The sequence below is a fragment of the Pseudophryne corroboree genome, unplaced genomic scaffold (assembly GCF_028390025.1).
Source record: "Pseudophryne corroboree isolate aPseCor3 unplaced genomic scaffold, aPseCor3.hap2 scaffold_1421, whole genome shotgun sequence".
NCBI lineage: Eukaryota > Metazoa > Chordata > Amphibia > Anura > Myobatrachidae > Pseudophryne > Pseudophryne corroboree.
In genome coordinates this window covers 45,285-67,282 of record NW_026968048.1, presented here as the reverse complement: position 1 = coordinate 67,282, position 21,998 = coordinate 45,285, and the positions used below count along the sequence as shown (strand labels likewise).

General features: G+C 45.8%; 27 non-coding genes and 2 pseudogenes across 27 annotated transcripts; all 29 read left to right on the top strand.

Moving 5' to 3' along the window:
- The first annotated feature begins 1,769 nt into the window (after positions 1-1,769).
- TRNAN-AUU (transfer RNA asparagine (anticodon AUU)) lies at positions 1,770-1,843 on the top strand. The gene has a single exon. It is a non-coding gene; the product is annotated as a tRNA-Asn (tRNA).
- Positions 1,844-6,466: 4,623 nt separating this feature from the next.
- On the top strand, positions 6,467-6,630 carry LOC134996622 (U1 spliceosomal RNA). Its single transcript, XR_010199274.1, has one exon. It is a non-coding gene; the product is annotated as a U1 spliceosomal RNA (small nuclear RNA).
- Positions 6,631-6,782: 152 nt separating this feature from the next.
- On the top strand, positions 6,783-6,924 carry LOC134996637 (U1 spliceosomal RNA; annotated as a pseudogene).
- Positions 6,925-7,616: 692 nt separating this feature from the next.
- On the top strand, positions 7,617-7,780 carry LOC134996612 (U1 spliceosomal RNA). The gene has a single exon (XR_010199264.1). It is a non-coding gene; the product is annotated as a U1 spliceosomal RNA (small nuclear RNA).
- A 152-nt stretch (positions 7,781-7,932) lies between these two features.
- On the top strand, positions 7,933-8,095 carry LOC134996632 (U1 spliceosomal RNA). Its single transcript, XR_010199283.1, has one exon. It is a non-coding gene; the product is annotated as a U1 spliceosomal RNA (small nuclear RNA).
- Positions 8,096-8,760: 665 nt separating this feature from the next.
- On the top strand, positions 8,761-8,924 carry LOC134996611 (U1 spliceosomal RNA). Its single transcript, XR_010199263.1, has one exon. It is a non-coding gene; the product is annotated as a U1 spliceosomal RNA (small nuclear RNA).
- A 152-nt stretch (positions 8,925-9,076) lies between these two features.
- Positions 9,077-9,239, top strand: LOC134996628 (U1 spliceosomal RNA). The gene has a single exon (XR_010199279.1). It is a non-coding gene; the product is annotated as a U1 spliceosomal RNA (small nuclear RNA).
- Positions 9,240-9,910: 671 nt separating this feature from the next.
- On the top strand, positions 9,911-10,074 carry LOC134996641 (U1 spliceosomal RNA). The gene has a single exon (XR_010199290.1). It is a non-coding gene; the product is annotated as a U1 spliceosomal RNA (small nuclear RNA).
- A 152-nt stretch (positions 10,075-10,226) lies between these two features.
- Positions 10,227-10,389, top strand: LOC134996634 (U1 spliceosomal RNA). The gene has a single exon (XR_010199285.1). It is a non-coding gene; the product is annotated as a U1 spliceosomal RNA (small nuclear RNA).
- A 672-nt stretch (positions 10,390-11,061) lies between these two features.
- LOC134996617 (U1 spliceosomal RNA) lies at positions 11,062-11,225 on the top strand. Its single transcript, XR_010199269.1, has one exon. It is a non-coding gene; the product is annotated as a U1 spliceosomal RNA (small nuclear RNA).
- A 152-nt stretch (positions 11,226-11,377) lies between these two features.
- LOC134996639 (U1 spliceosomal RNA) lies at positions 11,378-11,519 on the top strand (annotated as a pseudogene).
- A 692-nt stretch (positions 11,520-12,211) lies between these two features.
- Positions 12,212-12,375, top strand: LOC134996616 (U1 spliceosomal RNA). Its single transcript, XR_010199268.1, has one exon. It is a non-coding gene; the product is annotated as a U1 spliceosomal RNA (small nuclear RNA).
- Positions 12,376-12,527: 152 nt separating this feature from the next.
- On the top strand, positions 12,528-12,690 carry LOC134996623 (U1 spliceosomal RNA). The gene has a single exon (XR_010199275.1). It is a non-coding gene; the product is annotated as a U1 spliceosomal RNA (small nuclear RNA).
- Positions 12,691-13,361: 671 nt separating this feature from the next.
- LOC134996615 (U1 spliceosomal RNA) lies at positions 13,362-13,525 on the top strand. The gene has a single exon (XR_010199267.1). It is a non-coding gene; the product is annotated as a U1 spliceosomal RNA (small nuclear RNA).
- Positions 13,526-13,677: 152 nt separating this feature from the next.
- On the top strand, positions 13,678-13,840 carry LOC134996629 (U1 spliceosomal RNA). Its single transcript, XR_010199280.1, has one exon. It is a non-coding gene; the product is annotated as a U1 spliceosomal RNA (small nuclear RNA).
- Positions 13,841-14,511: 671 nt separating this feature from the next.
- Positions 14,512-14,675, top strand: LOC134996614 (U1 spliceosomal RNA). The gene has a single exon (XR_010199266.1). It is a non-coding gene; the product is annotated as a U1 spliceosomal RNA (small nuclear RNA).
- A 152-nt stretch (positions 14,676-14,827) lies between these two features.
- Positions 14,828-14,990, top strand: LOC134996627 (U1 spliceosomal RNA). The gene has a single exon (XR_010199278.1). It is a non-coding gene; the product is annotated as a U1 spliceosomal RNA (small nuclear RNA).
- Positions 14,991-15,661: 671 nt separating this feature from the next.
- Positions 15,662-15,825, top strand: LOC134996620 (U1 spliceosomal RNA). The gene has a single exon (XR_010199272.1). It is a non-coding gene; the product is annotated as a U1 spliceosomal RNA (small nuclear RNA).
- Positions 15,826-15,977: 152 nt separating this feature from the next.
- LOC134996636 (U1 spliceosomal RNA) lies at positions 15,978-16,140 on the top strand. Its single transcript, XR_010199287.1, has one exon. It is a non-coding gene; the product is annotated as a U1 spliceosomal RNA (small nuclear RNA).
- Positions 16,141-16,811: 671 nt separating this feature from the next.
- On the top strand, positions 16,812-16,975 carry LOC134996640 (U1 spliceosomal RNA). The gene has a single exon (XR_010199289.1). It is a non-coding gene; the product is annotated as a U1 spliceosomal RNA (small nuclear RNA).
- Positions 16,976-17,127: 152 nt separating this feature from the next.
- LOC134996625 (U1 spliceosomal RNA) lies at positions 17,128-17,290 on the top strand. The gene has a single exon (XR_010199277.1). It is a non-coding gene; the product is annotated as a U1 spliceosomal RNA (small nuclear RNA).
- Positions 17,291-17,961: 671 nt separating this feature from the next.
- Positions 17,962-18,125, top strand: LOC134996619 (U1 spliceosomal RNA). The gene has a single exon (XR_010199271.1). It is a non-coding gene; the product is annotated as a U1 spliceosomal RNA (small nuclear RNA).
- A 152-nt stretch (positions 18,126-18,277) lies between these two features.
- On the top strand, positions 18,278-18,440 carry LOC134996635 (U1 spliceosomal RNA). The gene has a single exon (XR_010199286.1). It is a non-coding gene; the product is annotated as a U1 spliceosomal RNA (small nuclear RNA).
- Positions 18,441-19,111: 671 nt separating this feature from the next.
- Positions 19,112-19,275, top strand: LOC134996633 (U1 spliceosomal RNA). The gene has a single exon (XR_010199284.1). It is a non-coding gene; the product is annotated as a U1 spliceosomal RNA (small nuclear RNA).
- A 152-nt stretch (positions 19,276-19,427) lies between these two features.
- On the top strand, positions 19,428-19,590 carry LOC134996630 (U1 spliceosomal RNA). The gene has a single exon (XR_010199281.1). It is a non-coding gene; the product is annotated as a U1 spliceosomal RNA (small nuclear RNA).
- Positions 19,591-20,261: 671 nt separating this feature from the next.
- Positions 20,262-20,425, top strand: LOC134996613 (U1 spliceosomal RNA). Its single transcript, XR_010199265.1, has one exon. It is a non-coding gene; the product is annotated as a U1 spliceosomal RNA (small nuclear RNA).
- Positions 20,426-20,577: 152 nt separating this feature from the next.
- LOC134996631 (U1 spliceosomal RNA) lies at positions 20,578-20,740 on the top strand. The gene has a single exon (XR_010199282.1). It is a non-coding gene; the product is annotated as a U1 spliceosomal RNA (small nuclear RNA).
- Positions 20,741-21,411: 671 nt separating this feature from the next.
- Positions 21,412-21,575, top strand: LOC134996618 (U1 spliceosomal RNA). Its single transcript, XR_010199270.1, has one exon. It is a non-coding gene; the product is annotated as a U1 spliceosomal RNA (small nuclear RNA).
- Positions 21,576-21,727: 152 nt separating this feature from the next.
- LOC134996624 (U1 spliceosomal RNA) lies at positions 21,728-21,890 on the top strand. Its single transcript, XR_010199276.1, has one exon. It is a non-coding gene; the product is annotated as a U1 spliceosomal RNA (small nuclear RNA).
- The last annotated feature ends 108 nt before the right edge of the window (positions 21,891-21,998 follow it).

Below are 21,998 nucleotides of genomic sequence, written 5' to 3'. Positions count from 1 at the left end.
AGGTAAGGAATTAAGAAAATCTTTATTTAAGGGTGAAGATGTTTCTCACAAAATCGTTGCCCCAATGCATCATTGAAATTCAAGCTGGAAATGTGATTTTAATATATCACTTGTACATTTTGTATTGCTCTTCTGGTGACAATGTAGTTTGTTTTTGTCAATTACCATTTTAATAATAGGGTAAAGAAAATGAAGTGGATTTTTGAAAGAAAACAATACTGTCAATATACTATTAAAACAAATTAAAATGGTAAAAGTTATTGTACTTTAAGTAAAAATAAAAGAGACAAAATATCAATCCCAGTTTTGGATTACTTTAATTAACAAAAAAAAAATGCATATAGCAGAGGATAGTTTCAATCTGCCTACCTCTGGGTTATGGGCCCAGCATGCTTCCATTGCAGTACTCTGCTGCACATGTAAGTTCAAGAGATCCTGAAGCACTCACTCATCATGGGAAAGTACCAATGTGTTTCTTCGTTGGTTGATGGAAGAAACATCTTACAAAAACTCTCCAGATTATTGACTTTTTAAAGTTTTTCTAGGAAACGTTTTAGATGAATGCTTATTAGCCTTTGTCAGTATGGACTTTTGCAAAGTGTTTCTGTGGCGCAATCAGTTAGTATGTACGGCTATTAACCAAAAGGTTGGTGGTTCAATCCCACCCAGGGACCTAATTGACCTTGTTATCAGATTTTGGTGATCTTTAAGTAGACAAGTCAAAATTTCAAACCCCCTGTTATGGTGTAGGGTACCTGGCCTTCTCTGATGTAATCAGAGTTAGATTTGATTCAGTGATTTTATAAAAACAGCTAGGAAGCACAATTTAGCAGTGGGTTGCAGAGAAAAAAAATATGCTGGCAGAAAAATCCAATTGAGTGATTAAACAGCTCTTTATTTTCTGGCTTTATTTTTATGCTAACAAATTTGTTCTCTGAAAAGTGTCCACAAAGCCAAGTCTCTGATTAACACCTTTGTAAGGATGGTTTTTCACCTATTACTAAATAAAACTTGCTTCATTGGAAAGGCAGCAAGATGCATCCTCATTTCAATGTCTACTGAAATAATACAGGTTGACACCAGGAAACATTAACGCCACTGCATCCTTGCTGCTTTCTCATGTGGAAGTCTGTTTAATGTGAAAACAAGGTGATATCTAATTAGCACACAGGTAAGGAATTAAGAAAATCTTTATTTAAGGGTGAAGATGTTTCTCACAAAATCGTTGCCCCCATGCATCATTGAAATTCAAGCTGGAAAGATGATTTTAATATATCACTTGTACATTTTGTATTGCTCTTCTGGTGACAATGTAGTTTGTTTTTGTCAATTACCATTTTATTATAGGGTAAAGAAAATTAAGTGGATTTTTGAAAGAAAACAATACTGTCAATATACTATTAAAACAAATTAAAATGGTAAAAGTTATTGTACTTTAAGTAAAAATAAAAGAGCCAAAATATCAATCCCAGTTTTGGATTACTTTAATTAACAAACAAAAAAATGCATATAGCAGAGGATAGTTTCAATCTGCCTACCTCTGGGTTATGGGCCCAGCATGCTTCCATTGCAGTACTCTGCTGCACATGTAAGTGCAAGAGATCCTGAAGCACTCACTTATCATGGGAAAGTACCAATGTGTTTCTTCGTTGGTTGATGGAAGAAACATCTTACAAAAACTCTCCAGATTATTGACTTTTTAAAGTTTTTCTAGGAAACGTTTTAGATGAATGCTTATTAGCCTTTGTCAGTATGGACTTTTGCAAAGTGTCTCTGTGGCGCAATCGGTTAGTGTGTTTGGCTATTAACCAAAAGGTTGGTGGTTCAATCCCACCCAGGGACGTAATTAACCTTGTGATCAGATTTTGGTGATATTTAAGTAGACAAGTCAAAATTTCAAACCTCCTCTTATGGTGTAGGGTACATGGCCTTCTCTGATGTAATCAGAGTTAGATTTGATTCAGTGATTTTATAAAAAACAGCTAGGAAGCACAATTTAGCAGTGGGTTGCAGAGAAAAAAAATATGCTGGCAGAAAAATCCAATCGAGTGATTAAACAGCTCTTCATTTTCTGGCTTTATTTTTATGCTAACAAATTTGTTCTCTGAAAAGTGTCCACAAAGCCAAGTCTCTGATTAACACCTTTGTAAGGATGGTTTTTCACCTATTACTAAATTAAACTTGCTTCATTGGAAAGGCAGCAAGATGCATCCTCATTTCAATGTCTACTGAAATAATACAAGTTGACACCAGGAAACATTAATGCCACTGCATCCTTGCTGCTTTCTCATGTGGAAGTCTGTTTAATGTGAAAACAAGGTGATATCTAATTAGCACACAGGTAAGGAATTAAGAAAATCTTTATTTAAGGGTGAAGATGTTTCTCACAAAATTGTTGACCCAATGCAACATTGAAATTCAAGCTGGAAAGATGATTTTAATATATCACTTGTACATTTTGTATTGCTCTTCTGGTGACAATGTAGTTTGTAATAATAGGGTAAAGAAAATGAAGTGGATTTTTGAAAGAAAGCAATACTGTCAATATACTATTAAAACAAATTAAAATGGTAAAAGTTATTGTACTTTAAGTAAAAATAAAAGAGACAAAATATCAATCCCAGTTTTGGATTACTTTAACAAAAAAAAAATGCATATAGCAGAGGATAGTTTCAATCTGCCTACCTCTGGGTTATGGGCCCAGCATGCTTCCATTGCAGTACTCTGCTGCACATGTAAGTTCAAGAGATCCTGAAGCACTCACTCATCATGGGAAAGTACCAATGTGTTTCTTCGTTGGTTGATGGAAGAAACATCTTACAAAAACTCTCCAGATTATTGACTTTTGAAAATTTTTCTAGGAAACGTTTTAGATGAATGCTTATTAGCCTTTGTCAGTATGAACTTTTGCAAAGTGTCTCTGTGGCGCAATCAGTTAGTATGTACGGCTATTAACCATAAGGTTGGTGGTTCAATCCCACCCAGGGACCTAATTGACCTTGTTATCAGATTTTTGTGATCTTTAAGTAGACAAGTCAAAATTTCAAACCCCCTGTTATGGTGTAGGGTACCTGGCCTTCTCTGATGTAATCAGAGTTAGATTTGATTCAGTGATTTTATAAAAACAGCTAGGAAGCACAATTTAGCAGTGGGTTGCAGAGAAAAAAAATATGCTGGCAGAAAAATCCAATTGAGTGATTAAACAGCTCTTTATTTTCTGGCTTTATTTTTATGCTAACAAATTTGTTCTCTGAAAAGTGTCCACAAAGCCAAGTCTCTGATTAACACCTTTGTAAGGATGGTTTTTCACCTATTACTAAATTAAACTTGCTTCATTGGAAAGGCAGCAAGATGCATCCTCATTTCAATGTCTACTGAATTAATACAGGTTGACACCAGGAAACATTAACGCCACTGCATCCTTGCTGCTTTCTCTTGTGTAAGTCTGTTTAATGTGAAAACAAGGTGATATCTAATTAGCACACAGGTAAGGAATTAAGAAAATCTTTATTTAAGGGTGAAGATGTTTCTCACAAAATCGTTGCCCCAATGCATCATTGAAATTCAAGCTGGAAAGATGATTTTAATATATCACTTGTACATTTTGTATTGCTCTTCTGGTGACAATGTAGTTTGTTTTTGTCAATTACCATTTTAATAATAGGGTAAAGAAAATTAAGTGGATTTTTGAAAGAAAACAATACTGTCAATATACTATTAAAACAAATTAAAATGGTAAAAGTTATTGTACTTTAAGTAAAAATAAAAGAGCCAAAATATCAATCCCAGTTTTGGATTACTTTAATTAACAAACAAAAAAATGCATATAGCAGAGGATAGTTTCAATCTGCCTACCTCTGGGTTATGGGCCCAGCATGCTTCCATTGCTGTACTCTGCTGCACATGTAAGTGCAAGAGATCCTGAAGCACTCACTCATCATGGGAAAGTACCAATGTGTTTCTTCGTTGGTTGATAGAAGAAACATCTTACAAAAACTCTCCAGATTATTGACTTTTTTAAGTTTTTCTAGGAAACGTTTTAGATGAATGCTTATTAGCATTTGTCAGTATGTACTTTTGCAAAGTGTCTCTGTGGCGCAATCAGTTAGTGTGTACGGCTATTAACCAAAAGGTTGGTGGTTCAATCCCACCCAGGGACGTAATTGACCTTGTTATCAGATTTTGGTGATCTTTAAGTAGACAAGTCAAATTTCATACCCCCTGTTATGGTGTAGGGTACCTGGCCTTCTCTGATGTAATCAGAGTTAGATTTGATTCAGTGATTTTATAAAAACATCTAGGAAGCACAATTTAGCAGTGGGTTGCAGAGAAAAAGAAATATGCTGGCAAAAAAATCAAATTGCGTGATTAAACAGCTCTTCATTTTCTGGCTTTATTTTTATGCTAACAAATTTGTTCTCTGAAAAGTGTCCACAAAGCCAAGTCTCTGATTAACACCTTTGTAGGGATGGTTTTTCACCTATTACTAAATTAAACTTGCTTCATTGGAAAGGCAGCAAGATGTATCCTCATTTCAATGTCTACTGAAATAATACAGGTTGACACCAGGAAACATTAACGCCACTGCATCCTTGCTGCTTTCTCATGTGGAAGTCTGTTTAATGTGAAAACAAGGTGATATCTAATTAGCACACAGGTAAGGAATTAAGAAAATCTTTATTTAAGGGTGAAGATGTTTCTCACAAAATTGTTGACCCAATGCATCATTGAAATTCAAGCTGGAAAGATGATTTTAATATATCACTTGTACATTTTGTATTGCTCTTCTGGTGACAATGTAGTTTGTTTTTGTCAATTACCATTTTAATAATAGGGTAAAGAAAATGAAGTGGATTTTTGAAAGAAAACAATACTGTCAATATACTATTAAAACAAATTAAAATGGTAAAAGTTATTGTACTTTAAGTAAAAATAAAACAGACAAAATATCAATCCCAGTTTTGGATTACTTTAATTAACAAACAAAAAAATGCATATAGCAGAGGATAGTTTCAATCTGCCTACCTCTGGGTTATGGGCCCAGCATGCTTCCATTGCAGTACTCTGCTGCACATGTAAGTTCAAGAGATCCTGAAGCACTCACTCATCATGGGAAAGTACCAATGTGTTTCTTCGTTGGTTGATGGAAGAAACATCTTACAAAAACTTTCCAGATTATTGACTTTTTAAAGTTTTTCTAGGAAACGTTTTAGATGAATGCTTATTAGCCTTTGTCAGGATGGACTTTTGCAAAGTGTCTCTGTGGCGCAATCAGTTAGTATGTACGTCTATTAACCAAAAGGTTGGTGGTTCAATCCCACCCAGGGACCTAATTGACCTTGTTATCAGATTTTGGTGATCTTTAAGTAGACAGTCAAAATTTCATACCCCCTTTTATGGTGTAGGGTACCTGGCCTTCTCTGATGTAATCAGAGTTAGATTTGATTCAGTGATTTTATAAAAACAGCTAGGAAGCACAATTTAGCAGTGGGTTGCAGAGAAAAAAAATATGCTGGCAGAAAAATCCAATTGAGTGATTAAACAGCTCTTTATTTTCTGGCTTTATTTTTATGCTAACAAATTTGTTCTCTGAAAAGTGTCCACAAAGCCAAGTCTCTGATTAACACCTTTGTAAGGATGGTTTTTCACCTATTACTAAATTAAACTTGCTTCATTGGAAAGGCAGCAAGATGCATCCTCATTTCAATGTCTACTGAAATAATACAGGTTGACACCAGGAAACATTAACGCCACTGCATCCTTGCTGCTTTCTCATGTGGAAGTCTGTTTAATGTGAAAACAAGGTGATATCTAATTAGCACACAGGTAAGGAATTAAGAAAATCTTTATTTAAGGGTGAAGATGTTTCTCACAAAATCGTTGCCCCAATGCATCATTGAAATTCAAGCTGGAAAGATGATTTTAATATATCACTTGTACATTTTGTATTGCTCTTCTGGTGACAATGTAGTTTGTTTTTGTCAATTACCATTTTAATAATAGGGTAAAGAAAATGAAGTGGATTTTTGAAAGAAAACAATACTGTCAATATACTATTAAAACAAATTAAAATGGTAAAAGTTATTGTACTTTAAGTAAAAATAAAAGAGACAAAATATCAATCCCAGTTTTGGATTACTTTAATTAACACAAAAAAAATGCATATAGCAGAGGATAGTTTCAATCTGCCTACCTCTGGGTTATGGGCCCAGCATCACTGTATGCAAATCCGTCTTCTGCAGACCTTCCCCCAGGAATGCTTGTACTAGTTGTTGCATTTGGTTTGTTGTTTGGGGGTGCTTCAGTATTAGGCAGCCTTCTGCCCTCCCATGTTCATTTGAAAATATGTGTTCTCCCTGCAGTTGTTGTCCCCAGATGAGAGTTCCCTTGTGCTGCCTCAGTTGAATCGCCTTTACTTGACAGAGATGTGCCTGAGCAGCGGCCCTCCCCAGCCCTATCCCAAATCATACTTATTTTGCATAGGAGATATCATGGTCATGAAGATTGTTCTCCCAGGGTGAGGTTCATTCATTGCATTCTGGGTATGATGACCCCTGTGATTTCCCCAAATATGGGAAACTCGACTGCATTATTTGTGGTAGTGGGGGACTGTGTTTGTGCTTTCCTCTGGTCAGCTCTGGTAAAAGTCAGATTTCTTTGTCTCAGATCTTCCTCTAGCCTTGTTCTTCTTTCGAGAGTTCCCTTGTGCTGCCTCAGTTGGATCTCCTTCACTTGACAGGGGGGTGCCCGAGCAGCGACCCTCCCCAGCTCTAGCCCAACTCCTACTTACCTGCCAGGTGAGATACTATGATCAGGAAGGTGCTTCTCCCAGGGCAAGGCTCACCCATTGCACTCTGGGTGTGCTGCCCCTTTGATTTCCCCAAATGTGGGACACTTGACTGCATAATTTGTGTTTCCCCTGGTCGGCTCTCATATAATTCAGATCTCTTTGTCTCAGGTCTCTCTTCAGCCTAGTTTGCTGTCTGTTTCCACTTCTCTTTTCTTGAGCCGCTCCCTTCTATGCCCTTGCACACTAGCCTGACTTCTCCCATCTGCTTACTTTGTGCCTTCCAACGCACAATGCGAACTACAGGTAGTGCTGCAGGGCCCACACCCTTTTACTTGCCTTACAGAGCAGCTCTGGAGCTGTTACAGTGCCCAGCTGCTGCAAGAAATCAGCTTGAATGCTTCAGGGGCTGGGGCATAGCCAACATGAGCCCCACACCGAAGGAGGGTGGAGGTGTTTAATGCGAACTAGGGGTCATCCAAGCGCCGCAAAAGGCCGCCATGCCCTGCATGCCCCTTTTCTCTTTTCATATGCAGACGAGGGTTGAAGCCAACTTTGACCCACTGCTTGGATGACATCACCATATGCAAATCCATCTGCTGCAGGCCTTCCCCCAGGAATGCTTGCACTAGTTGTTGCATTTGGTTTGTTGTTTGGGGGTGCTTCAGTATTAGGCAGCCTTCTGCCCTCCCATGTTCATCTGAAAATATGTGTTCTCCCTGCAGTTGTTGTCCCCAGATGAGAGTTCCCTTGTGCTGCCTCAGTTGAATCTCCTTTACTTGACAGAGATGTGCCTGAGCAGCGGCCCTCCCCAGCCCTATCCCAAATCATACTTATTTTGCATAGGAGATACCATGGTCATGAAGATTGTTCTCCCAGGGTGAGGTTCATTCATTGCATTCTGGGTATGCTGACCCCTGTGATTTCCCCAAATGTGGGAAACTCGACTGCATTATTTGTGGTAGTGGGGGACTGTGTTTGTGCTTTCCTCTGGTCAGCTCTGGTAAAAGTCAGATTTCTTTGTCTCAGATCTTCCTCTAGCCTTGTTCTTCTTTCGAGAGTTCCCTTGTGCTGCCTCAGTTGGATCTCCTTCACTTGACAGGGGGGTGCCCGAGCAGCGACCCTCCCCAGCTCTAGCCCAACTCCTACTTACCTGCCAGGTGAGATACTATGATCATGAAGGTGCTTCTCCCAGGGCAAGGCTCATCCATTGCACTCTGGGTGTGCTGCTCCTGTGATTTCCCCAAATGTGGGAAACTTGACTGCATAATTTGTGTTTCCACTGGTCGGCTTTCATATAATTCAGATCTCTTTGTCTCAGGTCTCTCTCCAGCCTAGTTTGCTGTCTGTTTCCACTTCTTTTTTTTTGAGCCCCTCCCTTCTATACCCTTGTGCACTATCCTGACTTCTACTCCTGTCTGCTTACTTTGTGCCTTCCAATGCACAATGCAAACTACAGGTAGTGCTGCAGGGCCCACAACCTTTTACTTGCCTTACAGAGCAGCTCTGGAGCTGTTACAGTGCCAAGCTGCTGCAAGAAATCAGCTTGAATGCTGGGGCATTGCCAATATGAGCCCCACACCGAAGGATGGTGGGGGTGTTTAATGCGAACTAAGGGTCATCCAAGCGCCGCAAAAGGCCGCCATGCCCTGCATACCCCTTTTCTCTTTTCATATGCAGATGAGGGTTCCAGCCAACTTTGGCCCACTGCTTGGATGACATCACTGTATGCAAATCCGTCTTCTGCAGACCTTCCCCCAGGAATGCTTGTACTAGTTGTTGCATTTGGTTTGTTGTTTGGGGGTGCTTCAGTATTAGGCAGCCTTCTGCCCTCCCATGTTCATTTGAAAATATGTGTTCTCCCTGCAGTTGTTGTCCCCAGATGAGAGTTCCCTTGTGCTGCCTCAGTTGAATCTCCTTTACTTGACAGAGATATGCCTGAGCAGCGGCCCTCCCCAGCCCTATCCCAAATCATACTTATTTTGCATAGGAGATACCATGGTCATGAAGATTGTTCTCCCAGGGTGAGGTTCATTCATTGCATTCTGGGTATGCTGACCCCTGTGATTTCCCCAAATGTGGGAAACTCGACTGCATTATTTGTGGTAGTGGGGGACTGTGTTTGTGCTTTCCTCTGGTCAGCTCTGGTAAAAGTCAGATTTCTTTGTCTCAGATCTTCCTCTAGCCTTGTTCTTCTTTCGAGAGTTCCCTTGTGCTGCCTCAGTTGGATCTCCTTCACTTGACAGGGGGGTGCCCGAGCAGCGACCCTCCCCAGCTCTAGCCCAACTCCTACTTACCTGCCAGGTGAGATACTATGATCAGGAAGGTGCTTCTCCCAGGGCAAGGCTCACCCATTGCACTCTGGGTGTGCTGCTCCTGCGATTTCCCCAAATGTGGGACACTTGACTGCATAATTTGTGTTTCCTCTGGTCGGCTCTCGTATAATTCAGATCTCTTTGTCTCAGGTCTCTCTCCAGCCTAGTTTGCTGTCTGTTTCCACTTCTCTTTTCTTGAGCCGCTCCCTTCTATGCCCTTGCGCACTATCCTGACTTCTCCCGTCTGCTTACTTTGTGCCTTCCAACGCACAATGCGAACTACAGGTAGTGCTGCAGGGCCCACACCCTTTTAGTTGCCTTACAGAGCAGCTCTGGAGCTGTTACAGTGCCCAGCTGCTGCAAGAAATCAGCTGGAATGCTTCAGGGGCTGGGGCATTGCCAACATGAGCCCCACACCGAAGGAGGGTGGGGGTGTTTAATGCGAACTGAGGGTCATCCAAGCGCCGCAAAAGGCCGCCATGCCCTGCATACCCCTTTTCTCTTTTCATATGCAGATGAGGGTTCCAGCCAACTTTGGCCCACTGCTTGGATGACATCACTGTATGCAAATCCGTCTTCTGCAGACCTTCCCCCAGGAATGCTTGTACTAGTTGTTGCATTTGGTTTGTTGTTTGGGGGTGCTTCAGTATTAGGCAGCCTTCTGCCCTCCCATGTTCATTTGAAAATATGTGTTCTCCCTGCAGTTGTTGTCCCCAGATGAGAGTTCCCTTGTGCTGCCTCAGATGAATCTCCTTTACTTGACAGATATATGCCTGAGCAGCGGCCCTCCCCAGCCCTATCCCAAATCATACTTATTTTGCATAGGAGATACCATGGTCATGAAGATTGTTCTCCCAGGGTGAGGTTCATTCATTGCATTCTGGGTATGCTGACCCCTGTGATTTCCCCAAATGTGGGAAACTCGACTGCATTATTTGTGGTAGTGGGGGACTGTGTTTGTGCTTTCCTCTGCTCAGCTCTGGTAAAAGTCAGATTTCTTTGTCTCAGATCTTCCTCTAGCCTTGTTCTTCTTTCGAGAGTTCCCTTGTGCTGCCTCAGTTGGATCTCCTTCACTTGACAGGGGGGTGCCCTAGCAGCGACCCTCCCCAGCTCTAGCCCAACTCCTACTTACCTGCCTGGTGAGATATTATGATCAGGAAGGTGCTTCTCCCAGGGCAAGGCTCACCCATTGCACTCTGGGTGTGCTGCTCCTGCGATTTCCCCAAATGTGGGGCACTTGACTGCATAATTTGTGTTTCCTCTGGTCGGCTCTCGTATAATTCAGATCTCTTTGTCTCAGGTCTCTCTCCAGCCTAGTTTGCTGTCTGTTTCCACTTCTCTTTTCTTGAGCCGCTCCCTTCTATGCCCTTGCGCACTATCCTGACTTCTCCCGTCTGCTTACTTTGTGCCTTCCAACGCACAATGCGAACTACAGGTAGTGCTGCAGGGCCCACACCCTTTTACTTGCCTTACAGAGCAGCTCTGGAGCTGTTACAGTGCCCAGCTGCTGCAAGAAATCAGCTTGAATGCTTCAGGTGCTGGGGCATAGCCAACATGAGCCCCACACCGAAGGAGGGTGGAGGTGTTTAATGCGAATTAGGGGTCATGCAAGCGCCGCAAAAGGCCGCCATGCCCTGCACATCCCTTTTTTCTTTTCATATGCAGACGAGGGTTGAAGCCAACTTTGACCCACTGCTTGGATGACATCACCATATGCAAATCCATCTGCTGCAGGCCTTCCCCCAGGAATGCTTGCACTAGTTGTTGCATTTGGTTTGTTGTTTTTTGGGTGCTTCAGTATTAGGCAGCCTTCTGCCCTCCCATGTTCATCTGAAAATATGTGTTCTCCCTGCAGTTGTTGTCCCCAGATGAGAGTTCCCTTGTGCTGCCTCAGTTGAATCGCCTTTACTTGACAGAGATGTGCCTGAGCAGCGGCCCTCCCCAGCCCTATACCAAATCATACTTATTTTGCATAGGAGATATCATGGTCATGAAGATTGTTCTCCCAGGGTGAGGTTCATTCATTGCATTCTGGGTATGATGACCCCTGTGATTTCCCCAAATGTGGGAAACTCGACTGCATTATTTGTGGTAGTGGGGGACTGTGTTTGTGCTTTCCTCTGGTCAGCTCTGGTAAAAGTCAGATTTCTTTGTCTCAGATCTTCCTCTAGCCTTGTTCTTCTTTCGAGAGTTCCCTTGTGCTGCCTCAGTTGGATCTCCTTCACTTGACAGGGGGGTGCCCGAGCAGCGACCCTCCCCAGCTCTAGCCCAACTCCTACTTACCTGCCAGGTGAGATACTATGATGATGTCGGTGCTTCTCCCAGGGCAAGGCTCACCCATTGCACTCTGGGTGTGCTGCCCCTTTGATTTCCCCAAATGTGGGAAACTTGACTGCATAATTTGTGTTTCCCCTGGTCGGCTCTCATATAATTCAGATCTCTTTGTCTCAGGTCTCTCTTCAGCCTAGTTTGCTGTCTGTTTCCACTTCTCTTTTCTTGAGCCGCTCCCTTCTATGCCCTTGCGCACTATCCTGACTTCTCCCATCTGCTTACTTTGTGCCTTCCAACGCACAATGCGAACTACAGGTAGTGCTGCAGGGCCCACACCCTTTTACTTGCCTTACAGAGCAGCTCTGGAGCTGTTACAGTGCCCAGCTGCTGCAAGAAATCAGCTTGAATGCTTCAGGGGCTGGGGCATAGCCAACATGAGCCCCACACCGAAGGAGGGTGGAGGTGTTTAATGCGAACTAGGGGTCATACAAGCGCCGCAAAAGGCCGCCATGCCCTGCACGCCCCTTTTCTCTTTTCATATGCAGATGAGGGTTGAAGCCAACTTTGACCCACTGCTTGGATGACATCACCATATGCAAATCCATCTGCTGCAGGCCTTCCCCCAGGAATGCTTGTACTAGTAGTTGCATTTGGTTTGTTGTTTGGGGGTGCTTCAGTATTAGGCAGCCTTCTGCCCTCCCATGTTCATCTGAAAATATGTGTTCTCCCTGCAGTTGTTGTCCCCAGATGAGAGTTCCCTTGTGCTGCCTCAGTTGAATCTCCTTTACTTGACAGAGATGTGCCTGAGCAGCGGCCCTCCCCAGCCCTATCCCAAATCATACTTATTTTGCATAGGAGATACCATGGTCATGAAGATTGTTCTCCCAGGGTGAGGTTCATTCATTGCATTCTGAGTATGCTGACCCCTGTGATTTCCCCAAATGTGGGAAACTCGACTGCATTATTTGTGGTAGAGGGGGACTATGTTTGTGCTTTCCTCTGGTCAGCTCTGTTAAAAGTCAGATTTCTTTGTCTCAGATCTTCCTCTAGCCTTGTTCCTCTTTCGAGAGTTCCCTTGTGCTGCCTCAGTTGGATCTCCTTCACTTGACAGGGGGGTTCCCGAGCAGCGACCCTCCCCAGCTCTAGCCCAACTCCTACTTACCTGCCAGGTGAGATACTATGATCATGAAGGTGCTTCTCCCAGGGCAAGGCTCACCCATTGCACTCTGGGTGTGCTGCTCCTGCAATTTCCCCAAATGTGGGACACTTGACTGCATAATTTGTGATTCCTCTGGTCGGCTCTCGTATAATTCAGATCTCTTTGTCTCAGGTCTCTCTCCAGCCTAGTTTGCTGTCTGTTTCCACTTCTCTTTTCTTGAGCCGCTCCCTTCTATGCCCTTGCGCACTATCCTGACTTCTCCCATCTGCTTACTTTGTGCCTTCCAACGCACAATGCATACTACAGGTAGTGCTGCAGGGCCCACACCCTTTTACATGCTTTACAGAACAGCTCTGGAGCTGTTACAGTGCCCAGCTGCTGCAAGAAATCATCTTGAATGCTTCAGGGGCTGGGGCATAGCCAACATGAGCCCCACACCGAAGGAGGGTGGAGATGTTTAATGCGAATTAAGGGTCATCCAAGCGCCACAAAAGGACGCCATGCCCTGCACATCCCTTTTTTCTTTTCATATGCAGACGAGGGTTGAAGCCAACTTTGACCCACTGCTTGGATGACATCACCATATGCAAATCCATCTGCTGCAGGCCTTCCCCCAGGAATGCTTACACTAGTTGTTGCATTTGGTTTGTTGTTTGGGGGTGCTTCAGTATTAGGCAGCCTTCTGCCCTCCCATGTTCATCTGAAAATATGTGTTCTCCCTGCAGTTGTTGTCCCCAGATGAGAGTTCCCTTGTGCTGCCTCAGTTGAATCTCCTTTACTTGACAGAGATGTGCCTGAGCAGCGGCCCTCCCCAGCCCTATCCCAAATCATACTTATTTTGCATAGGAGATACCATGGTCATGAAGATTGTTCTCCCAGGGTGAGGTTCATTCATTGCATTCTGGGTATGCTGACCCCTGTGATTTCCCCAAATGTGGGAAACTCGACTGCATTATTTGTGGTAGTGGGGGACTGTGTTTGGGCTTTCCTCTGCTCAGCTCTGGTAAAAGTCAGATTTCTTTGTCTCAGATCTTCCTCTAGCCTTGTTCTTCTTTCGAGAGTTCCCTTGTGCTGCCTCAGTTGGATCTCCTTCACTTGACAGGGGGGTGCCCGAGCAGCGACCCACCCCAGCTCTAGCCCAACTCCTACTTACCTGCCAGGTGAGATACTATGATCAGGAAGGTGCTTCTCCCAGGGCAAGGCTCACCCATTGCACTCTGGGTGTGCTGCTCCTGTGATTTCCCCAAATGTGGGAAACTTGACTGCATAATTTGTGTTTCCTCTGGTCGGCTCTCGTATAATTCAGATCTCTTTGTCTCAGGTCTTTCTCCAGCCTAGTTTGCTGTCTGTTTCCACTTCTCTTTTCTTGAGCCGCTCCCTTCTATGCCCTTGCGCACTATCCTGACCTCTCCCGTCTGCTTACTTTGTGCCTTCCAACGCACAATGCATACTACAGGTAGTGCTGCAGGGCCCACACCCTTTTACATGCTTTACAGAACAGCTCTGGAGCTGTTACAGTGCCCAGCTGCTGCAAGAAATCATCTTGAATGCTTCAGGGGCTGGGGCAAAGCCAACATGAGCCCCACACCGAAGGAGGGTGGAGATGTTTAATGCGAATTAAGGGTCATCCAAGCGCCACAAAAGGACGCCATGCCCTGCACATCCCTTTTTTGTTTTCATATGCAGACGAGGGTTGAAGCCAACTTTGACCCACTGCTTGGATGACATCACCATATGCAAATCCATCTGCTGCAGGCCTTCCCCCAGGAATGCTTACACTAGTTGTTGCATTTGGTTTGTTGTTTGGGGGTGCTTCAGTATTAGGCAGCCTTCTGCCCTCCCATGTTCATCTGAAAATATGTGTTCTCCCTGCAGTTGTTGTCCCCAGATGAGAGTTCCCTTGTGCTTCCTCAGTTGAATCTCCTTTACTTGACAGAGCTGTGCCTGAGCAGCGGCCCTCCCCAGCCCTATCCCAAATCATACTTATTTTGCATAGGAGATACCATGGTCATGAAGATTGTTCTCCCAGGGTGAGGTTCATTCATTGCATTCTGGGTATGCTGACCCCTGTGATTTCCCCAAATGTGGGAAACTCGACTGCATTATTTGTGGTAGTGGGGGACTGTGTTTGTGCTTTCTTCTGGTCAACTCTGGTAAAAGTCAGATTTCTTTGTCTCAGATCTTCCTCTAGCCTTGTTCTTCTTTCGAGAGTTCCCTTGTGCTGCCTCAGTTGGATCTCCTTCACTTGACAGGGGGGTGCCCGAGCAGCGACCCTCCCCAGCTCTAGCCCAACTCCTACTTACCTGCCAGGTGAGATACTATGATCAGGAAGGTGCTTCTCCCAGGGCAAGGCTCACCCATTGCACTCTGGGTGTGCTGCTCCTGCGATTTCCCCAAATGTGGGACACTTGACTGCATAATTTGTGTTTCCTCTGGTCGGCTCTCGTATAATTCAGATCTCTTTGTCTCAGGTCTCTCTCCAGCCTAGTTTGCTGTCTGTTTCCACTTCTCTTTTCTTGAGCCGCTCCCTTCTATGCCCTTGCGCACTATCCTGACTTCTCCCGTCTGCTTACTTTGTGCCTTCCAACGCACAATGCGAACTACAGGTAGTGCTGCAGGGCCCACACCCTTTTAGTTGCCTTACAGAGCAGCTCTGGAGCTGTTACAGTGCCCAGCTGCTGCAAGAAATCAGCTTGAATGCTTCAGGTGCTGGGGCATAGCCAACATGAGCCCCACACCTAAGGAGGGTGGAGGTGTTTAATGCGAATTAGGGGTCATGCAAGCGCCGAAAAAGGCCGCCATGCCCTGCACATCCCTTTTTTCTTTTCATATGCAGACGAGGGTTGAAGCCAACTTTGACCCACTGCTTGGATGACATCACCATATGCAAATCCATCTGCTGCAGGCCTTCCCCCAGGAATGCTTGCACTAGTTGTTGCATTTGGTTTGTTGTTTGGGGGTGCTTCAGTATTAGGCAGCCTTCTGCCCTCCCATGTTCATCTGAAAATATGTGTTCTCCCTGCAGTTGTTGTCCCCAGATGAGAGTTCCCTTGTGCTGCCTCAGTTGAATCTCCTTTACTTGACAGAGATGTGCCTGAGCAGCGGCCCTCCCCAGCCCTATCCCAAATCATACTTATTTTGCATAGGAGATACCATGGTCATGAAGATTGTTCTCCCAGGGTGAGGTTCATTCATTGCATTCTGGGTATGATGACCCCTGTGATTTCCCCAAATGTGGGAAACTCGACTGCATTATTTGTGGTAGTGGGGGACTGTGTTTGTGCTTTCTTCTGGTCAACTCTGGTAAAAATCAGATTTCTTTGTCTCAGATCTTCCTCTAGCCTTGTTCCTCTTTCGAGAGTTCCCTTGTGCTGCCTCAGTTGGATCTCCTTCACTTGACAGGGGGGTACCCGAGCAGCGACCCTCCCCAGCTCTAGCCCAACTCCTACTTACCTGCCAGGTGAGATACTATGATCATGTAGGTGCTTCTCCCAGGGCAAGGCTCACCCATTGCACTCTGGGTGTGCTGCCCCTGTGATTTCCCCAAATGTGGGAAACTTGACTGCATAATTTGTGTTTCCCCTGGTCGTCTCTCGTATAATTCAGATCTCTTTGTCTCAGGTCTCTCTCCAGCCTAGTTTGCTGTCTGTTTCCACTTCTCTTTTCTTGAGCCGCTCCCTTCTATGCCCTTGCGCACTATCCTGACTTCTCCCGTCTGCTTACTTTGTGCCTTCCAACACACAATGCAAACTACAGGTAGTGCTGCAGGGCCCACACCCTTTTACTTGCCTCACAGAGCAACTCTGGAGCTGTTACAGTACCCAGCTGCTGCAAGAAATCAGCTTGAATGCTTCAGGGGCTGGGGCATTGCCAACATGAGCCCCACACCGAAGGAGGGTGGAGGTGTTTAATGCGAACTAAGGGTCACCCAAGCGCCGCAAAAGGCCGCCATGCCCTGCACGCCCCTTTTCTCTTTTCATATGCAGACGAGGGTTGAAGCCAACTTTGACCCACTGCTTGGATGGCATTACCATATGCAAATCAATCTGCTGCAGGCCTTCCCCCAGGAATGCTTGCACTAGTTGTTGCATTTGGTTTGTTGTTTGGGGGTGCTTCGGTATTAGGCAGCCTTCTGCCCTCCCATGTTCATCTGAAAATATGTGTTCTCCCTGCAGTTGTTGTCCCCAGATGAGAGTTCCCTTGTGCTGCCTCAGTTGAATCTCCTTTACTTGACAGAGATGTGCCTGAGCAGCGGCCCTCCCCAGCCCTATCCCAAATCATACTTATTTTGCATAGGAGATACCATGGTCATGAAGATTGTTCTCCCAGGGTGAGGTTCATTCATTGCATTCTGGGTATGCTGACCCCTGTGATTTCCCCAAATGTGGGAAACTCGACTGCATTATTTGTGGTAGTGGGGGACTGTGTTTGTGCTTTCCTCTGGTCAGCTCTGGTAAAAGTCAGATTTCTTTGTCTCAGATCTTCCTCTAGCCTTGTTCTTCTTTCGAGAGTTCCCTTGTGCTGCCTCAGTTGGATCTCCTTCACTTGACAGGGGGGTGCCCGAGCAGCGACCCTCCCCAGCTCTAGCCCAACTCCTACTTACCTGCCAGGTGAGATACTATGATCAGGAAGGTGCTTCTCCCAGGGCAAGGCTCACCCATTGCACTCTGGGTGTGCTGCTCCTGCGATTTCCCCAAATGTGGGACACTTGACTGCATAATTTGTGTTTCCTCTGGTCGGCTCTCGTATAATTCAGATCTCTTTGTCTCAGGTCTCTCTCCAGCCTAGTTTGCTGTCTGTTTCCACTTCTCTTTTCTTGAGCCGCTCCCTTCTATGCCCTTGCGCACTATCCTGACTTCTCCCGTCTGCTTACTTTGTGCCTTCCAACGCACAATGCGAACTACAGGTAGTGCTGCAGGGCCCACACCCTTTTAGTTGCCTTACAGAGCAGCTCTGGAGCTGTTACAGTGCCCAGCTGCTGCAAGAAATCAGCTTGAATGCTTCAGGTGCTGGGGCATAGCCAACATGAGCCCCACACCTAAGGAGGGTGGAGGTGTTTAATGCGAATTAGGGGTCATGCAAGCGCCGAAAAAGGCCGCCATGCCCTGCACATCCCTTTTTTCTTTTCATATGCAGACGAGGGTTGAAGCCAACTTTGACCCACTGCTTGGATGACATCACCATATGCAAATCCATCTGCTGCAGGCCTTCCCCCAGGAATGCTTGCACTAGTTGTTGCATTTGGTTTGTTGTTTGGGGGTGCTTCAGTATTAGGCAGCCTTCTGCCCTCCCATGTTCATCTGAAAATATGTGTTCTCCCTGCAGTTGTTGTCCCCAGATGAGAGTTCCCTTGTGCTGCCTCAGTTGAATCTCCTTTACTTGACAGAGATGTGCCTGAGCAGCGGCCCTCCCCAGCCCTATCCCAAATCATACTTATTTTGCATAGGAGATACCATGGTCATGAAGATTGTTCTCCCAGGGTGAGGTTCATTCATTGCATTCTGGGTATGATGACCCCTGTGATTTCCCCAAATGTGGGAAACTCGACTGCATTATTTGTGGTAGTGGGGGACTGTGTTTGTGCTTTCTTCTGGTCAACTCTGGTAAAAATCAGATTTCTTTGTCTCAGATCTTCCTCTAGCCTTGTTCCTCTTTCGAGAGTTCCCTTGTGCTGCCTCAGTTGGATCTCCTTCACTTGACAGGGGGGTACCCGAGCAGCGACCCTCCCCAGCTCTAGCCCAACTCCTACTTACCTGCCAGGTGAGATACTATGATCATGTAGGTGCTTCTCCCAGGGCAAGGCTCACCCATTGCACTCTGGGTGTGCTGCCCCTGTGATTTCCCCAAATGTGGGAAACTTGACTGCATAATTTGTGTTTCCCCTGGTCGTCTCTCGTATAATTCAGATCTCTTTGTCTCAGGTCTCTCTCCAGCCTAGTTTGCTGTCTGTTTCCACTTCTCTTTTCTTGAGCCGCTCCCTTCTATGCCCTTGCGCACTATCCTGACTTCTCCCGTCTGCTTACTTTGTGCCTTCCAACACACAATGCAAACTACAGGTAGTGCTGCAGGGCCCACACCCTTTTACTTGCCTCACAGAGCAACTCTGGAGCTGTTACAGTACCCAGCTGCTGCAAGAAATCAGCTTGAATGCTTCAGGGGCTGGGGCATTGCCAACATGAGCCCCACACCGAAGGAGGGTGGAGGTGTTTAATGCGAACTAAGGGTCACCCAAGCGCCGCAAAAGGCCGCCATGCCCTGCACGCCCCTTTTCTCTTTTCATATGCAGACGAGGGTTGAAGCCAACTTTGACCCACTGCTTGGATGGCATTACCATATGCAAATCAATCTGCTGCAGGCCTTCCCCCAGGAATGCTTGCACTAGTTGTTGCATTTGGTTTGTTGTTTGGGGGTGCTTCGGTATTAGGCAGCCTTCTGCCCTCCCATGTTCATCTGAAAATATGTGTTCTCCCTGCAGTTGTTGTCCCCAGATGAGAGTTCCCTTGTGCTGCCTCAGTTGAATCTCCTTTACTTGACAGAGATGTGCCTGAGCAGCGGCCCTCCCCAGCCCTATCCCAAATCATACTTATTTTGCATAGGAGATACCATGGTCATGAAGATTGTTCTCCCAGGGTGAGGTTCATTCATTGCATTCTGGGTATGCTGACCCCTGTGATTTCCCCAAATGTGGGAAACTCGACTGCATTATTTGTGGTAGTGGGGGACTGTGTTTGTGCTTTCCTCTGCTCAGCTCTGGTAAAAGTCAGATTTCTTTGTCTCAGATCTTCCTCTAGCCTTGTTCTTCTTTCGAGAGTTCCCTTGTGCTGCCTCAGTTGGATCTCCTTCACTTGACAGGGGGGTGCCCGAGCAGCGACCCTCCCCAGCTCTAGCCCAACTCCTACTTACCTGCCAGGTGAGATACTATGATCAGGAAGGTGCTTCTCCCAGGGCAAGGCTCACCCATTGCACTCTGGGTGTGCTGCTACTGCGATTTCCCCAAATGTGGGAAACTTGACTGCATAATTTGTGTTTCCTCTGGTCGGCTCTCGTATAATTCAGATCTCTTTGTCTCAGGTCTTTCTCCAGCCTAGTTTGCTGTCTGTTTCCACTTCTCTTTTCTTGAGCCGCTCCCTTCTATGCCCTTGCGCACTATCCTGACCTCTCCCGTCTGCTTACTTTGTGCCTTCCAACGCACAATGCATACTACAGGTAGTGCTGCAGGGCCCACACCCTTTTACATGCTTTAAAGAACAGCTCTGGAGCTGTTACAGTGCCCAGCTGCTGCAAGAAATCATCTTGAATGCTTCAGGGGCTGGGGCATAGCCAACATGAGCCCCACACCGAAGGAGGGTGGAGATGTTTAATGCGAATTAAGGGTCATCCAAGCGCCACAAAAGGACGCCATGCCCTGCACATCCCTTTTTTCTTTTCATATGCAGACGAGGGTTGAAGCCAACTTTGACCCATTGCTTGGATGACATCACCATATGCAAATCCATCTGCTGCAGGCCTTCCCCCAGGAATGCTTACACTAGTTGTTGCATTTGGTTTGTTGTTTGGGGGTGCTTCAGTATTAGGCAGCCTTCTGCCCTCCCATGTTCATCTGAAAATATGTGTTCTCCCTGCAGTTGTTGTCCCCAGATGAGAGTTCCCTTGTGCTGCCTCAGTTGAATCTCCTTTACTTGACAGAGATGTGCCTGAGCAGCGGCCCTCCCCAGCCCTATCCCAAATCATACTTATTTTGCATAGGAGATACCATGGTCATGAAGATTGTTCTCCCAGGGTGAGGTTCATTCATTGCATTCTGGGTATGCTGACCCCTGTGATTTCCCCAAATGTGGGAAACTCGACTGCATTATTTGTGGTAGTGGGGGACTGTGTTTGTGCTTTCTTCTGGTCAACTCTGGTAAAAGTCAGATTTCTTTGTCTCAGATCTTCCTCTAGCCTTGTTCTTCTTTCGAGAGTTCCCTTGTGCTGCCTCAGTTGGATCTCCTTCACTTGACAGGGGGGTGCCCGAGCAGCGACCCTCCCCAGCTCTAGCCCAACTCCTACTTATCTGCCAGGTGAGATACTATGATCAGGAAGGTGCTTCTCCCAGGGCAAGGCTCACCCATTGCACTCTGGGTGTGCTGCTCCTGCGATTTCCCCAAATGTGGGACACTTGACTGCATAATTTGTGTTTCCTCTGGTCGGCTCTCGTATAATTCAGATCTCTTTGTCTCAGGTCTCTCTCCAGCCTAGTTTGCTGTCTGTTTCCACTTCTCTTTTCTTGAGCCGCTCCCTTCTATGCCCTTGCGCACTATCCTGACTTCTCCTGTCTGCTTACTTTGTGCCTTCCAACGCACAATGCGAACTACAGGTAGTGCTGCAGGGCCCACACCCTTTTAGTTGCCTTACAGAGCAGCTCTGGAGCTGTTACAGTGCCCAGCTGCTGCAAGAAATCAGCTTGAATGCTTCAGGTGCTGGGGCATAGCCAACATGAGCCCCACACCTAAGGAGGGTGGAGGTGTTTAATGCGAATTAGGGGTCATGCAAGCGCCGCAAAAGGCCGCCATGCCCTGCACATCCCTTTTTTCTTTTCATATGCAGACGAGGGTTGAAGCCAACTTTGACCCACTGCTTGGATGACATCACCATATGCAAATCCATCTGCTGCAGGCCTTCCCCCAGGAATGCTTGCACTAGTTGTTGCATTTGGTTTGTTGTTTGGGGGTGCTTCAGTATTAGGCAGCCTTCTGCCCTCCCATGTTCATCTGAAAATATGTGTTCTCCCTGCAGTTGTTGTCCCCAGATGAGAGTTCCCTTGTGCTGCCTCAGTTGAATCGCCTTTACTTGACAGAGATGTGCCTGAGCAGCGGCCCTCCCCAGCCCTATCCCAAATCATACTTATTTTGCATAGGAGATATCATGGTCATGAAGATTGTTCTCCCAGGGTGAGGTTCATTCATTGCATTCTGGGTATGATGACCCCTGTGATTTCCCCAAATGTGGGAAACTCGACTGCATTATTTGTGGTAGAGGGGGACTGTGTTTGTGCTTTCCTCTGGTCAGCTCTGGTAAAAGTCAGATTTCTTTGTCTCAGATCTTCCTCTAGCCTTGTTCTTCTTTCGAGAGTTCCCTTGTGCTGCCTCAGTTGGATCTCCTTCACTTGACAGGGGGGTGCCCGAGCAGCGACCCTCCCCAGCTCTAGCCCAACTCCTACTTACCTGCCAGGTGAGATACTATGATCAGGAAGGTGCTTCTCCCAGGGCAAGGCTCACCCATTGCACTCTGGGTGTGCTGCTCCTGCGATTTCCCCAAATGTGGGACACTTGACTGCATAATTTGTGTTTCCTCTGGTCGGCTCTCGTATAATTCAGATCTCTTTGTCTCAGGTCTCTCTCCAGCCTAGTTTGCTGTCTGTTTCCACTTCTCTTTTCTTGAGCCGCTCCCTTCTATGCCCTTGCGCACTATCCTGACTTCTCCCGTC